Source organism: Bubalus kerabau, chromosome 1 (genome assembly GCF_029407905.1).
Source record: "Bubalus kerabau isolate K-KA32 ecotype Philippines breed swamp buffalo chromosome 1, PCC_UOA_SB_1v2, whole genome shotgun sequence".
NCBI classification, from domain to species: Eukaryota; Metazoa; Chordata; class Mammalia; order Artiodactyla; family Bovidae; genus Bubalus; species Bubalus kerabau.
The window spans coordinates 114,370,390-114,386,153 of record NC_073624.1 but is presented as its reverse complement, the minus strand read 5'-3'; the positions used below and the strand labels follow the sequence as shown (position 1 = coordinate 114,386,153).

The following is a 15,764-nucleotide window of genomic DNA, read 5'->3' as shown; positions in this document are numbered from 1 at the left end:
ATTTCCTTCTCCAGGGGAATCTTCCCAACCCAGGATCCAACCCATGTCTCCTGAGTCTCCTGCATTGGCAAGTGGATTTTTACCACTGAGCCACCTTGGAAGCCCAGCGTGGACAATAGGCTTCAGTGAATGATGGGACTGGCCCTACACGGCACCTTCTGCGGCCCATATGTAGCAGGAGTCAGCAAGCTCTGTCTCATGCCCCAAATCTGGCTGATCATCTCCCATCTATTTTTGAATGACTCATGAAGAAAAAATTTTTTTTTATGTTTTAGATTATTGAAAAAAATCAAGAGAAAAAGACTTCAACATTCTTAAGTAAAGTTTTATTGGAATAGAACCATGACCAATCATTGGCTCTTGTCACTGCCTGATTTCATACTATAATGGCAGTGTTGAGAAGTTGAAACAGAAACCATATGGCCACAAAATCTAACATATTTACTCTCTGGACCTTCTAAAGTAAAGTTTGCCAACTCCTACTCTATTGTAACATTGTTCGGTAGAAATATAAGCACATGTGTAGTTTTACATTTTATGATAGGCACATTAAAAAAAAAAGTAAAAGAACCAAACGGCTAGGTGAAATTAATTTCAAAAAGATTTTATTGAGCCTAATAAATCCAAATGATTATTTCAATATGTAATAAGTCTTAAAAATTGTCAATATTTTGTATTGAGCTTCAGAGTCCATCGCACAGCTTGCCTTTACAGCACACCTCCGTTCACACCTGCTGCATTTCAAGTGCTCTCGGCACGAATGGCCAGTGGCTACCACTCTGGTGAAGTTTTAGAGGATGTAGCTAAGAGGTGAATAATTTATCTTAATGGTAAGTATGGATATAAATTTATTACTAAAATTCAATAATATCCATGACAAGTATATGGCAGAAGGAAATTATTCCTCATAAAGCACCCCCTTTCTGATGTATCAGAGAAGCAAAGAATCATGGGCACATGGGAAGTAGCACCATGAAAGCCGAGTGTCTCAACTTCTTGATCCTCAAGTTTGCATTGCAGAAAAGCTTTTTTTTCCCTTAGGTTTCTGGGGAGAGCAGCAGAACCTTGATAGGATGGAATTTTGTCAAGAGAAAAAGATGGACTTAATTTGTGGATTCAATTTTTCTGAAGGTTCTATAGAAATGAATGACGGGGGCAAAAAAAAAAAAACAATCCAGGGGAACTTCATCTAACAAAAAGCACAATTGTCTCTAATTACTCAGGATAATCTATTTTAAACAGACCACTGGAAGGACCACCCATTATTAAAAATAACTTGTTTGAATTGGACTCCTTGAAAACAGGTCACTGAGGATATTCTTAATATGGGCCACACTTTCCAAAGAGAACTATTTTTACAACCTCATGTAAGGCAGTATGACTGGCTTTCAAAGTTTGGAATCTCTTTCATACTTAACATGCAGAATAGCACCTGACAGCCTTCCAAGTTACTAAAGGAAGACCTCCATCTTCGTCCTTGCCTTCAGTTACCATCTGTTCTTTTTCAGATCATAGTGCCTCAGCTGTGCTGTGGAAATTGACAGAGTTAATGACTTCTAGCTCTGGCTCTTATTTCCAAGCACTAGGTAGCTCTAATTATCTTCCACTCTCTCAATTTCCCCAACTGTTAAATGGGGATAATGACGACTGAAGAATGGGTATGATGTGACCTGGAGTTAGAAGTGTTCTGTTTTGTCTGTTTGCTTAGATGGAGAGAACACGGTGCTGTTTTAATGCTGTAGAAAAGCCAGAAAATGCCCTTTGCTATTTAGCAACTCATATGCTTCGCCTGCTTTAAAAGATCCAACTTTCCTTAATTAAGTTTGGCAACAAATGGGCATCTCCTTCAGGTAGAACCTGCTTCATAACAAAAATAAAAGGATTTGACAGCGCGCTGGGACACTTCCCAGTTCGGTGCAGGGCATTAGAGGGTAATTCAATGAGAGGGATATATGGTCTGAGAAAGCAAAGGAGGACTCCTAATTTTATGAAGCAACAAAGCATGTTTGCAGCAGTCAACAGTGAGCCTCAAACGAGAGGGTTTTCCTGAGGAAAATCACTCACACCTGAAGAGAGCTCTGAGTTGTAGTATTTGTTCAGTGTGGCCCTATCCTGTGCTGACAAAACACATCCCTTTGTGGATCACTCTTTGCGATTCTTCGCTCTTAGGGCCCTGAGCCCTGTAATGATGTATCATCTCTACAGAGGGCAGGGTGTGCTTGATGATGGATGGGAGCACCCACAGTGAGGGAGAGTCATCATCAGTTCCAGTTGAGTTCGTTGAAATGACTCTGCCTGTGGCCGGTGACCTGAAAGTACCCTGTAAAAAAGAATCTGGATGTGGCAGGACAGGCACGTTATTTCTGGACTGTGGCTGACCCTGCCGTAAGAGCCTTAGTAAAAACGACTAACCAAGCGGTCAGCTAAAATGAGAAGCAAAATTATGAGAAGGCGACCTGTGTCAGTTTGGACCTTTGACTCACTTCAAGGAAAGAGTAAAATGTGAATTTAAAGAGGGCCCATTTTGTCTAACCAGGCTGCAGAGCCACTGAATGTGTCATAAAAGCCCCATTTGGAAATTTCTGAGATTTATAGCACGGTAGTGGTTCAGTTGCTAAGTTGTGTCAGACTCTTTGCCTCCCCTTGAACTGCAGCACACCAGGCCTCCCTGTCCTTCACCATCTCCCAGAGTTTGCTCAAACTCAGGCCCATTGAGTCAGTGATGCCATCCAACCTCTGTCACCCACTTCTCCTCCTACCTTCAATCTTTCCCAGGATCAGGGTCCTTTCCAGTGAGTGGGCTCTTCACCTTATGTGGCCAAAGTATTAGAGCTTCAGCTTCAGCATCAGTCCTTCCAATGAATATTCAGGGTTGATTTCCTTTAGGACTGACTGATTTGACCTCCTTGCTATCCAAGAGACCAATGATTTTGTTTTCATAGATCCAAGTTATTAGATAACTCAGATAACTATATCTACTACTGTGGGCAGGAATCCCTTAGAAGAAATGGGGTAGCCATCATAGTCAACAAAAGAGTCTGAAATGTAGTATTTGGATGCCATCTCAAAATTGGCAGAGTGATCTCTGTTCATTTCCAAGGCAAACCATTCAATATCAGAGTAATCCAAGTCTACACCCAGACCAGTAATGCTGAAGAAGCTGAAGTTGAATGGTTATATGAAGACCAAAAAGACCTTCCAGAACTAACACCCCCAAAAAGATGTCCTCTTCAATATAGGGGACTGGAATGCAAAAGTAGAAATTCAAGAGCTACCTGGAGTTAACAGGCAAATTTGGCCTTGGAGTACAAAACGAAGTAGGTAAAAGGCTAATAGAGTTTTGCACAAGAACACACTGGTCATAGCAAACACCCTATTCCAACAACACAAGAGAAGACTCTACACATGGACATCACCAGATGGTCAACACCAAAATCAGATTGATTATATTCTTTGCAGCCAAAGATGGAGAAGCTGTATACAGTCATCAAAAACAAGACCGGGAGCTGACTGTCGCTCAGATCATGAACTTCTTATTGCCAAATTCAGACTTAAATTGAAGAAAGTAAGGAAAACCACTAGACCATTCAGGTATGACCTAAATCAAATGCCTTATGATTATTCAGTAGAAGTGAGAAATGGATTTAAAGGACTAGATCTGATAGACAGAGTGCCTGATGAACTATGGAATGAGGTTCGTGACATTGTACAGGAGACAGGGATCAAGACCATCCCCATGGAAAAGAAATGCAAGAAAGCAAAATGGCTGTCTGGGGAGGCCTTACAAATAGCTGTGAAGAGAAGAGAAGTGAAAAGCAAAGGAGAAAAGGAAAGATATAAGCATCTGAATGCAGAGTTCCAAAGAATAGCAAGGAGAGATAAGAAAGCCTTCTTCAGCGATCAATGCAAAGAAGTAGAGGAAAACAACAGAATGGGAAAGACTAGAGATCTCTTCAAGAAAATCAGAGACACCAAGGAGAAGGCAATGGCAACCCACTCCAGTAATCTTGCCTGGAAAATTCCATGGACGGAGGGGCCTGGTGGGCTGTAGTCCATGGGATTGCTAGGAGTTGGACACGACTGAGCGACTTCACTTTCACTTTTCACTTTCATGCATTGGAGAAGGAAATGGCAACCCACTCCAGTGTTCTTGCCTGGAGAATCCCAGGGACGGGGGAGCCTGGTGGGCTGCCGTCTATGGGGTCGCACAGAGTTGGACACGACTGAAGTGACTTAGCAGCAGCAGCAGCAGCAAGGGAACATTTCATGCAAAGATGGGCTCAATAAAGGACAGAAATGGTGTGGACCTAACAGAAGCAGAAGATATTAAGAAGAGGTGGCAAGAATACACATAAGAACTGTACAAAAAAGATCTTCACGAATCAGATAATCACAGTGGTGTGATCACTCCCCTAGAGCCAGACATCCTGGAATGTGAAGTCAAGTGGGCTTTAGAAAGCATCACTACGAACAAAGCTAATGGAGGTGATGGAATTCCAGCTGAGCTATTTCACATCCTAAAGGATGATGCAGTTAAAGTGCTGCACTCAATCTGCCAGCAAATCTGGAAAACTCAGCAGTGGCCACAGGACTGGAAAAGGTGTTTTCATTCCCATCCCAAAGAAAGGCAATGCCAAAGAATGTTCAAACTACCACACAATTACACTCATCTCACATGCTAGTAAAGTAACACTCAAAATTCTCCAAGCCAAGCTTCAGCAATATGTGAATCATGAACTTCCACATGTTCAAGCTGGTTTTAGAGAAGGCAGAGGAACCAGAGATCAAATTGCCAATATCCACTGGATCATTGAAAAAGCAAGAGGGTTCCAGAATAATATCTACTTCTGGTTTATTGACTATTCCAAAGCCTTTAACTCTGTGGATCACAATAAACTGTGGGAAATTCTTCAAGAGATGGGAATACCAGACCACTTGATCCTGAGAAATCTGTATGCAGGTCAAGAAGCAACAGTTAGAACCAGACATGAGACCACAGACTGGTTCCAAATCAGGAAAGGAATATGTCAAGGCTGTATATTGTCACCCTGCTTATTGAATTTATATGCAGAGTACATCATGAGAAACGGGGGGCTGGATGAAGCACAAGCTGGAAATAAGATTGCTGGGAGAAGTATTGATAACCTCAGCTATGTAGATGACACCACCCTTATGGCAGAAAGTGAAGAAGAGCTAAAGAGCCTTTTGATGAAAGTGAAAGAGGAGAGTAGAAAAGCTGGCTTAAAACTCAACATTCAGAAAACTAAGATTGTTGCATCTTGTCCCATCACTTCATGGCAAATAGATGGGGAAAAAATGGGAATGGTGAGAGACTATTTTTTGGGCTCCAAAATCACTGCAAATGGTGACTGCAGCCATGAAGTTAAAAGATGTTTGCTTCTTTGAAGAAAAGCTATGACCAACCTATATAGCATATTAAAAAGTAGAGAAATTACTTTGTTAACTAAGGTCCGTCTAGTCAAAGCTATGGTTTTTCCAGTGGTGATGTATAGGTGTGAAATTTGGACTATAAAGAAAGCTGAGTGCAGAAGAATTGATGCTTTTAAACTGTGGTGTTGCCAAAGACTCTTGAGAGTTCCTTGGACTTCAAGGAGATCCAAACAGTCCATCCTAAAGGAAATCAGTCCTGAATATTCATTGGAAGGACTGATGCTGAAGCTGAAATTCCAATACTTTGGCCACCTGATGCGAAGAGCTGACTCATTGGAAAAGACCCTGATGCTGGGAAAGATTGAAGGTGGGAGGAGAAGGGGATGACAGAGGATGAGATGTTTGGAGGCATCACCGACGCAATGGACATGAGTTTGAGCAGGCTCCGGGAGTTGGTGATGGACAGGGAAGTCTGGCGTGCTGCAGTCCATGAGGTAGCTGAGTTGGACACGACTGAATGACTGAACTGAACGGAACAAAGGATAACCCTCTAAGTTTTCTACTTCAGTATGTAGAATGTAAACATACCTCATGTGAGTTCAACAAAACTAAATAGAGCAGCAATGTTGTAAGCCTAGAAAAAAGCTTCTAGTTGACATTGCATCGCTCTATAGCTAGGAAGCCTTGAGAAGTTTATTAGTCTCATCTGGGCTTTTCTTTCCTAAATTTTGATGTGAATATACACTGAACTTGATGAGTTTAAAGCTGAATAGTCCAGTATGGAAGCCACTAGTCATGTGTGGCTATTGAGCTCTTGCAGTATAACTTTTGCAACTGAGACTTACTTTTAAATATAATTTTAATTCATTTAAATTCAAATTTCAAACAAATGCAGTACAAATTTGAAATTGATTAGTTGCTGAAATCAAGTTCACTTCCCTGGAGAAGGAGGGTTACATTAGGAACTTAGGATTAAAATAAACACACTATATATATATATATATATATATATATATATATATATATACACACACATATACATACACACACATATATATAATGTATATATAATAGATAACCAACAAGGACTTACTGTATTGTATAGCACAGGGATCTCTACTCAACATTCTGTAATAACCTATATGGATAAAGAATCTGAAAAAGAATGAATATATGTATATGTATAACTGAAGCACTTTGTTGTATACCTAAAACTAACACAACATTATAAATCAAGTATACTGTGATATAAAATTTTAAAAATGTACACACACATATAAATATCTGTAAGAAAACACGTATACAAAGTTCATTTATCTTGTTTCTTTTTACTTCAACATGGCTACTAGAAAATTTACAATTGCATATGTGATTCTCATTATATTTCTTGTGGACAGTGCTATCCTAGGAAAATAAGTTGTGTTCAAAATCCTGCTTCTATGGACACTTATAAAAATGACTATAAATATCCAGTAGAAATATTAATGAGTTTATATTTGTTCTCCTTTCTATAAATATAATTTATTGTTTTTCCTATTTTAAGCTTGAAAGCAGTTTTTATAAGAGGGAACATATATTCTAGATGAACAGGGGTCAGAATATCACTTTCCTTAGGACTGTAAGCACTTCATAGTTACTCTTTATTAGTGTCTGCTCTGCAACTCCAGGTAGAGACATTTATCTCCAATTTCACTTTCCTCTTTTTAAGAAACTGCTTAAGATGCATCTTTTAACTATTAAAGACTACCTTTAATAAAGTTACTAATATAATAGTTCTCTCTTAGTTGAAGAACAAAAGTAATAAATGTTTGCCAACTTGGTGTCATTTGAGAAACATACATTTTCTGGATTTTGAAAGAATTGAGCTATTTGCTTTTTCTCCATCAGCAGGAAGGATCTTGGTGCCACTAGATCTTTAAGAGCAGTGTCTCGACCTTTCTTGCACAGCCCCTGACATTTAAAGGCCAGGGCAATCAAGTCCATCTCAGAGGTTAAAACTGCCAGTTCAAGGTTGCATATGCCAGCTTCTTCCCAATGCTGTATTCGTGGCTAGGGATTTAAGATCAGCCGGTCATAATTTCCAGAAAGACAGTGCAGAGGAAAATACACTTAGATGGTTTCATGTGGGCTGTATCTTTCCTGAACAAGTAAGATTGATACCCAAGCTGAGATCAGGCATGCTTGCCAAATGGCTGTGCTTACTAATTCAGATATTATTGTCATATGAAAATGCTTCCTTGGCTATGTAGTAGTTTGCCTTAGGAAAACATCTTTATTGCAGACAACTTATATTTGATCATCCAAATGGGAAGCTTGTCCCCTTTAGCTCAGAATAGTATACTATGTTTTTGAGGGTTGAGATGACTTATTTTGTTTTCTCGGGTATTTTTTCCATGTTTACAAAAACTGGGACTTTAACTTTTTGTGGCTGCCCTGAACCATGTCTAATCAGCATCATTCAAAGTTCTCTATTTAGTCTTTTGTCTGGATTTTGAGAGAAACCTAGCTGCTTTTCTGCAAACAATTTTCTTGTTTCTAATCATTGCAATTTCAACTAATTTCCTTGAAGATCAAGAAATATCCTTCACCCTAACTGCTTTTGAAGAGTTTCTAAAGGCTTATCACTCTAGAGTAAAACAACATTGCTCTAAGTGAATGCTTTTATATTTTTCATTTATGTATATTTAAATTTTTTGGAAGAAAAAAGGTAGAAATGATTTATTGAACTGAGAGTGTTTTCAAATTTCTTTTTCTCCCATTTCTTAGAATAATAATCACTGAAAATATCCTTTTCCAGGACCAGATATTTGTTTCTTCCCTAGCGTTATGACTTTCCAGGAAAAGCTGTTTGTGTTTTCCTGGTGTTACGACTTTCCTTTGTTTGCTGTGCTGGCTGATGACTTGTGTCCAAGGGAGATGAGAACAGACTATCTCTTCAAGGGGAAATCACTTCTCACAGGGAACTCAGAATGGCAGGCCTTGCAAATAAAGATATTGTGTTGATACAGATATGAAAACAAAGCATATCCATTGCCACAAATCAGTTGCCCAGTGTAGGGGGCATCTACCACTGCCTGCTTGAAGACTAATCATGTGCCTTCTAAAGATAGGATGGGAGGATTACAGGTGGCCCAGACCACAAACCACCTTTTTAAACATAGCATACAGTGAAGGCCTTGAAGATCTTCTTGAAGATCACAGTGGTAGAAGCCCGGCCCACTGTTCAATTACTGTGTGACTGTGCAACACAGCTAGAGAAGATATATCAGTATTTTATTTTCTTAACGCATTGTTCTGTTGCCTGGCATTTTGTAAAACCTATTGAGCTGGGGAAAATCTGTCCATATTTTAGTGTTTGTTAAAAAAGACTTCTCTAGTTGCAAACCATTCTCAGAAAGTGTATTCTGAAGTTCTTAGTAATATCTTTACCAGGAAATGTGATAAAATAAAGCCTGTTAATTCCTGCTAAGGCTACCAAGAAGCTTACTGGCATGGATGTTCTCTCTCCTTTCCCTCTCTTCCCCTCTCCCTCTCTTTTGCCCTTCCCTTCCTCTCTCTTTGTCAAGGTTTCTGACGCTAATATCATTTCTTGTCCACACTGCTTGATTGGGTGTATGAAAGCTTTTTACTAACACCACTGATGCCATACACCTTGTCACCTCCATTTAGTTTTGATGTGATCTATCAGACATGTTATACGGCAGTGAGTAGAACAAATAATCCTCATAAGTGACGATAAAAGGCCATTAGCAACTACCAGAAATGAAGCGAATACTGAGCTGTTTACACTGTAAAATCACTGTTAGTGCCAGCATTTCAGGATCAAAATGAGAAGTGAAGTGGGAAATTTGGGCTTTGAACCAAAGAACATTTTTCCCGTGTTTGGTTTTTCTCATTGGACCAGGAAGCAGTACTTTTTTGTTGTTGTTGGGGGGGGGGGGGAAGTACATGCTTCTTACAGAAAGGGAAATAATTATATGTGGTTTCACTAATTATATTCCTCATTCTTTCTTCTCTATGTAAGAACTTTCTAAAAGGAAAAAGCTCACATTATAAAGTCATGGATTAAACTTGTGTGTGATAATTTTGTTTAATAGAGCTGAATAAAATCAAGTTATCAAAGGGAATTTTTACAGCAAAACTATTTCTATGTCCTGTTACCCAGTACTGGTGATTGGTTCATCTTAAATTAACTCTTTATGACAAATTATCCTATTGAGTACATTTTTCAAAAGGTTCTGATATGTGAATAATGATGAGTCACTCCATCAAAATAAATCATCTATTTTCAAAGCATATTGAAGAAGGTATATCAGACAGAAAAGACTAGGTAATTCTGGGCAACAACTATAAAGTTATAGTGGCTTTACTGAGGAAAAAAGATTCATTTATTTTTTATGCTACATGTCCATTTCAAGGCAGCTGTGGTTTTACTTCACTTAATCTTATGACAGACAAATCTAGGCAGCATATTAAAAAGCAGAGATATCACTTTGCCGACAAAGGTCCATATAGTCAAAGCTATGGTTTCTCTGGCAGTCATGTACAGATGTGTTGGATCATAAATAAGAGTGAATGTTGAAGAATTGATGATTTTGAACTGTGGTGCTGGAGAAGACTCTTGAGAGTCCCTTGGACTGCAAGAAGATCAAACCAGTCAATTGTAAAGGAAATTTACCCTGAATGTTCATTGGAAGGACTGATGCTGAAGCTAAAACCCCAATAATTTAGCCATCTGATGCAAAGAGCTGACTCAGTAGAAAAGACCTTGATGCTGAGAAAGACTGAGGCAAAAGGAGAAAGGGACTACAGAGGATGAGATGGTTAGATAGCATCACCGATTCTGCACATGAGATTGAGCAAAATTCAGAAGGTAATGAAGGACAGGGAAGCCTGGCATGCTGCAGTTCATGGGCTCACACAGTTGGACATGACTTAGCGACTGATCACCAATAACAAATCTTTATTCAAGGTTCTATGAGCAAGGAGCCATTTTCTGGAACACAGCCAATTAATTAAATTGACAAAGGCAATGAAGAAAATGCAAATCATGCACTCATTGTTGAAAAGTGATACCTGTCACCCCACAACATTTCATTGGTCCAAACAAGTCACAAGGGCAAATTTATTAAAGAGATATAGCATCCTTCCATAAGGAGGAGCTGTAAAAGGAGGCACCATATATGTGTGAACAATAATAAAATCTTTTTAGAGATTATACATCTTGCTCGTATGAGATCAGAACTAAAAAAGAGTTAATGCCTTTATAGTTTTCCAAACCAATTTCTTTTCAAATGTTTTACCTTAGATACCTAATTGCATCAGCTATATGTATAACGAAAGGAAATCACCGTATGCATGTTACTAAAACCTAAACCAGAATAAAAGAATATTTTATGTCCAAATGTTAGGAGTAAGGAAAAAGTTGAAGTGTGGAGGGTGGGGTAGAATCTGACTGTCCCTCTATTAAGTTTAAAATTAGGATCAAGTTGTTATTGGCCAATATATCAAGTAGACTCTTGGCCCATTTCTGTTCCAGATCAGCTAGGTACAATTATTTATTATAACAGAATTTACTATAGTCCAGTATATTTTGGGATTAAAATAGATTGTTAAAAAAATAATAAAAAAATATAAATAAAATATATTGCTTATTTAATAACATTCATTTTGAAGATAAGTGTTAAGTATGGAAACAATTTCACATAAGTTTCTGTTAATTTGCCATAAATATTTGGTATAGTAAATATGAAAGGGGCTATGAAGAATTTATACACTTTTACAGACATTTCTTAATTACCAATGCAATTTTATACAGCTGTGCCTAACATTTGGAATATTTGGGAGAAATCTATTCACATTTGGAGGAACATATTCTCATACATGATGAGAAACGCTGGACTGGAAGAAACACAAGCTGGAATCAAGATTGCCGGGAGAAATATCAATAACCTCAGATATGCAGATGACACCATCCTTATGGCAGAAAGTGAAGAGGAACTCAAAAGCCTCTTGATGAAAGTGAAAGTGGAGAGTGAAAAGGTTGGCTTAAAGCTCAACATTCAGAAAACGAAGATCATGGTATCCAGTGCCATCACTTCATGGCAAATAGATGGGGAAACAGTGGAAACAGTGTCAGACTTTATTTTTCTGGGCTCCAAAATCACTGCAGATGGTGACTGCAGTCATGAAATTAAAAGACGCTTACTCCTTGGAAGGAAAGTTATGACCAACCTAGATAGCATATTCAAAAGCAGAGACATTACTTTGCCAATAAAGGTTCATCTAGTCAAGGCTATGGTTTTTCCTGTGGTCATGTATGGATGTGAGAGTTGGACTGTGAAGCGCCAAAGAATTGATGCTTTTGAACTGTGGTGTTGGAGAAGACTCTTGAGAGTCCCTTGGACTGCAAGGAGATCCCACCAGTCCATCCTGAAGGAGATCATCCCTGGGATTTCTTTGGAAGGAATGATGCTAAAGCTGAGGCTGCAGTACTTTGGCCACCTCTTGTGAAGAGTTGACTCATTGGAAAAGACTCTGATGCTGGGAGGGATTGGGGGCAGGAGGAGAAGGGGACGACAGAGGATGAGATGGCTGGATGGCATCACTGACTCGATGGACGTGAGTCTCAGTGAACTCCGGGAGTTGGTGATGGACAGGGAGGCCTTGTGTGCTGCGATTCATGGGGTCGCAAAGAGTCGGACACGACTGAGCGACTGATCTGATCTGATCTGATTCTCATACTTCTCTGTTTCTTTATCTGGAAATCACGTCATGTAATTTGGCATTAATATTCTAGTCCCAGGTTATCTCTGTGACTGCTTTCTGGAAAAACTGTCTATACAGTTCTGGATTCATGAATCTTCCTTAACTTCATGGGGTTGGGCATAATGTTAAAGTTGATAAATTTAGCTCCAATTTTATATATATATATAAAGCCATTTGATGGAGTAGGGAGCTTTGTGGTATTTCAAAAATTTAATACTATCAATGGCTGCTATTTTATAATATAGTACCTGGTAAAAATTAGTGTTTTTAAGTACTAGACTTGAAAGTAAGTCAATCCTTAGGTACATGGAAAGAGCTCCCTATTGGGGAAAATCTCAGAGTTCTTAAGAATTTGAATCATAGCCAAAATAAGTTGAAGAGTAATTGGGAATTGAGAAGTTGAATCGTTGTGGACTTCATTTTATTGCTTGGACATTTGTGTTCCTCTTATTATATATTTATGGAGCATGGCCAGGCTGTTTGGTGATTTATGACAATATATATGAAACATGAATCTCTACTCTCAAGAGCTCAGAAACTAAAAATAAATAAATAAAAAGAACGCCAGACCTGCAAATAAACTATGCAGTATGAAGAAAAGTGTGCCTCTTTCTATTTGCATTTAATTTTTCAAATCTCTATTAAATCATCTCTGTGCAAAATATTCACTGTCATGCTATCTTTCTGGCTTATCTTAACTGTATGGTTGTGGAAACAACAGGTAACTATTTCCTTTCTCCACAGTGTCCAAGGTTATCAAAGCAGGGCCTTGTCTTACCATCCTTAATTTTAGAGTTAGAAGTTGACTCTCATTAGACAGTTGTTCCTTATCTTGCATGAACTAAAACTCTGATTTTTAAACCATGACACCAGTTCGCAGCATATGATCTGTGGTGGCTAATCTGTCTTTAATGTAATGAGTGAATGTTTTATAATCTTAAATGTTTTGTTTAGATTATGTTATTTATTTATAAACATAAAATCAGATGAGATATCACAGTTGATGTTTAGATTTAAATAATCGAAACAGGTTATTTGAAGAGGGAGACTTCACAGTGGAGAATGAGGTGTGGATTTCAGGTTACAGAGTCCACAAATATTGAGGCTATTACTCTAAATAGACAAGAGTCGACTAATGAGAAAAACCCCGATGCTGGCAAAGATTGAAGGCAAAAGGAGACGGGGGTGGAAGAGGATGAGATGGTTAGATGGCATCACTGACTCCATGGACATGAATCTGAGCAAACTCTAAATAAAATGGACAGGGAAGCCCGGTGTGCTGCAGTCCATGAGGTCTCAGAGTTGGACACCACTTAGTGACTGAAGAACAATACAAGAGACACTTAACTATCTCATGGATATTACTATGTTGCTTATCTGTTTGAAACCAAAATTTAATATCACATTCAGGAAATTAAAGTAAATATCACTGAGTAAGAATGAGAAGCATAATGTGGTGTGGACCCTGTATAATTTTTTTAAGTGCAGTTTATTTATGATATGGTGTTGGTTAAGGGGTACAGCATAGTGATCTGCACATTTTTATAGATAATACTTCATTTAAAGTTACTTCATTGACTGCTTTCTGGTGCTGTATGATATATCCTTCTTTACTTTATACAACATAATGTACAACTCAATCCTGTTCACCTGTCTTGCTCTTCCCTTCTTCCCTCTCCTCAATAGTAACCACTAATTTGCTTTCTGTATCTGTGATTCTGTTTCTGTTCTATTAATTGATTTGTTTAATTTTTAGGTGCCACCTATACTATTTGTCTTTGACTAACTTCTCTAAGGATAACATCCTCCAGGTCCATCCATGTTGTTGCAAATAGTAAAATTTCATTTTTTAAATAGCTGAGTAGTAATCTGTTGTTTATTTATAGACCATGCTTCTTCTTTATCCAATCATCTGTTAAAGGAAATTCAGTTTACTTCCATATCTTGGCTATTGTAAAGAATTGTGCTGTGAACATTAGGATGCATGTATCTTTTCCAATAAGGGTTTTGATTTTCTTCAGATAGGTATCCAGGAGTAGAATCACTGGATCATATAATAGTTCTGATTGTAGTTCTTCTTTGCAGCACCTCCATACTGCTCTCCACAGTGGCTGCCCCCACTTACATCCTCACCAACAGCGCACAAGAGTTCCCATTCCCTCGACATCCTCCACAACATCTGTTACTTGCGGTCTTTTTGAGGATACCCATTCTGACGTATGTGAGTTGAGATATTCTGCTGTAGTCTTGAGTTGCATTTCTCTAATGATTAGTGGCGTTGAGCATCTTTTCATGTACCTGTTAGCCATCTGTATGTCTCCTTTGGAAAAACGTTTATTCAGTTCTCCTGCCCATTTTTTAATTGGGTTGTTTGTTTTTTTGATACTGAGTTGTATGAGCCGTATATATATTTTGGATATTAATATATATCAGTCATATCACTTGCAAACATTTCTCCCACTCAGTAGGATGTATTTTCATTTTATCCATGGTTTCCTTTGCTATGAAAAAGTTTTAGGTTTAAATAGTCCTATTTGTTTATTTTAGTTTTTGTTTCCTTTGCCTTGGGAGATATATCTAAGAAAATATTGCTAGAGTTTACATCAAATATGCTCTGCCTATGTTTTCTTCTAGGAGTTTAATGGTTTCCAGACTTAAATTTAGTTTTATAATAAATTGCTATTAAAAATAAGTGTTCAGTTATTTATTATTTATTTGAAGATTTATTATGAGTTTAATTTTGGGTTCTCTATTCTGTTCCATTGATCTATGTATCTCTTTTTGTACCAGTACCATACTGTCTTGATTACTATAGCTTTCTGGAATCGCCTGAAGTCTGGGGGGGATATGCCTCCAGCCTTGTTAAATTTTTATCAGGATTGCTTTTGAAATTCAGGGTTTTTGTGGTTCTATGTAAATTTTAGGGTTAGTTGTTCTAATTTTGCAAAAAAGATCATGGTTATTTTGATGAGAATTGCATTAAATCTGTAGGTTTCTTTGGGTCAAGGTATTAGTCACTCATTTGTGTCCAGTCCCTTGCAAACCCATTGACTGTTGCCCACCAGGCTCCTCTGTCCACAAAATTCTCCAACAAGAATACTGGAGTGGGTACCCATTCCTTTCTCCAGGGGATCTTCCCAACCCAGGGATTGAACCCAGGTCTCCAGCATTGAAGGCAGATTCTTTACCATCTGAGCCAGGGAAGCCTGGCCATTAAAAAAATATGGGTTCTTCCAATCCATGAACGTGAAGTATCTTTCCATTTCTTTCTATCACCTTTAATTTACTTCATCAGTGTTTTACAGTATAGGTAAAACAGTATAGGTCTTGCAACTCCTTGGTTAAATGTATTCCTAGATTTTTTATTCTTTTTGATGTGATTTTAAATGGGGTTATTTTCTTGCTTTTTCTTTCTGATGGTTTATTATTAGACAGTCAATATATTTTTGCATATTAACCCTGTATCTACAAACTTTATTGAATTTATTTCTTAGTTCTAGTAGTTTTTTGATGAAGACTTTAGTTTTCTGTATTTAGTATCATGTCATCTGTAAACAGTTTTACTTCTTTCCTTCCAAGGTTGATTCTTTTATTTCTTTTTCTTG

The 15,764-nt window shown here is 38.0% G+C and overlaps 1 long non-coding RNA gene across 2 annotated transcripts in view; it reads left to right on the top strand.

The window, feature by feature from the left end:
* Positions 1-15,764, top strand: part of LOC129656482 (uncharacterized) — a 113,395-nt gene that overhangs the window by 65,643 nt on the left and 31,988 nt on the right. For both annotated transcript variants that reach the window (XR_008716357.1, XR_008716358.1), the window contains exon 2: positions 14,245-14,380. This is a non-coding gene — a long non-coding RNA (uncharacterized LOC129656482). The remainder of the gene's footprint in view (positions 1-14,244; positions 14,381-15,764) is intronic.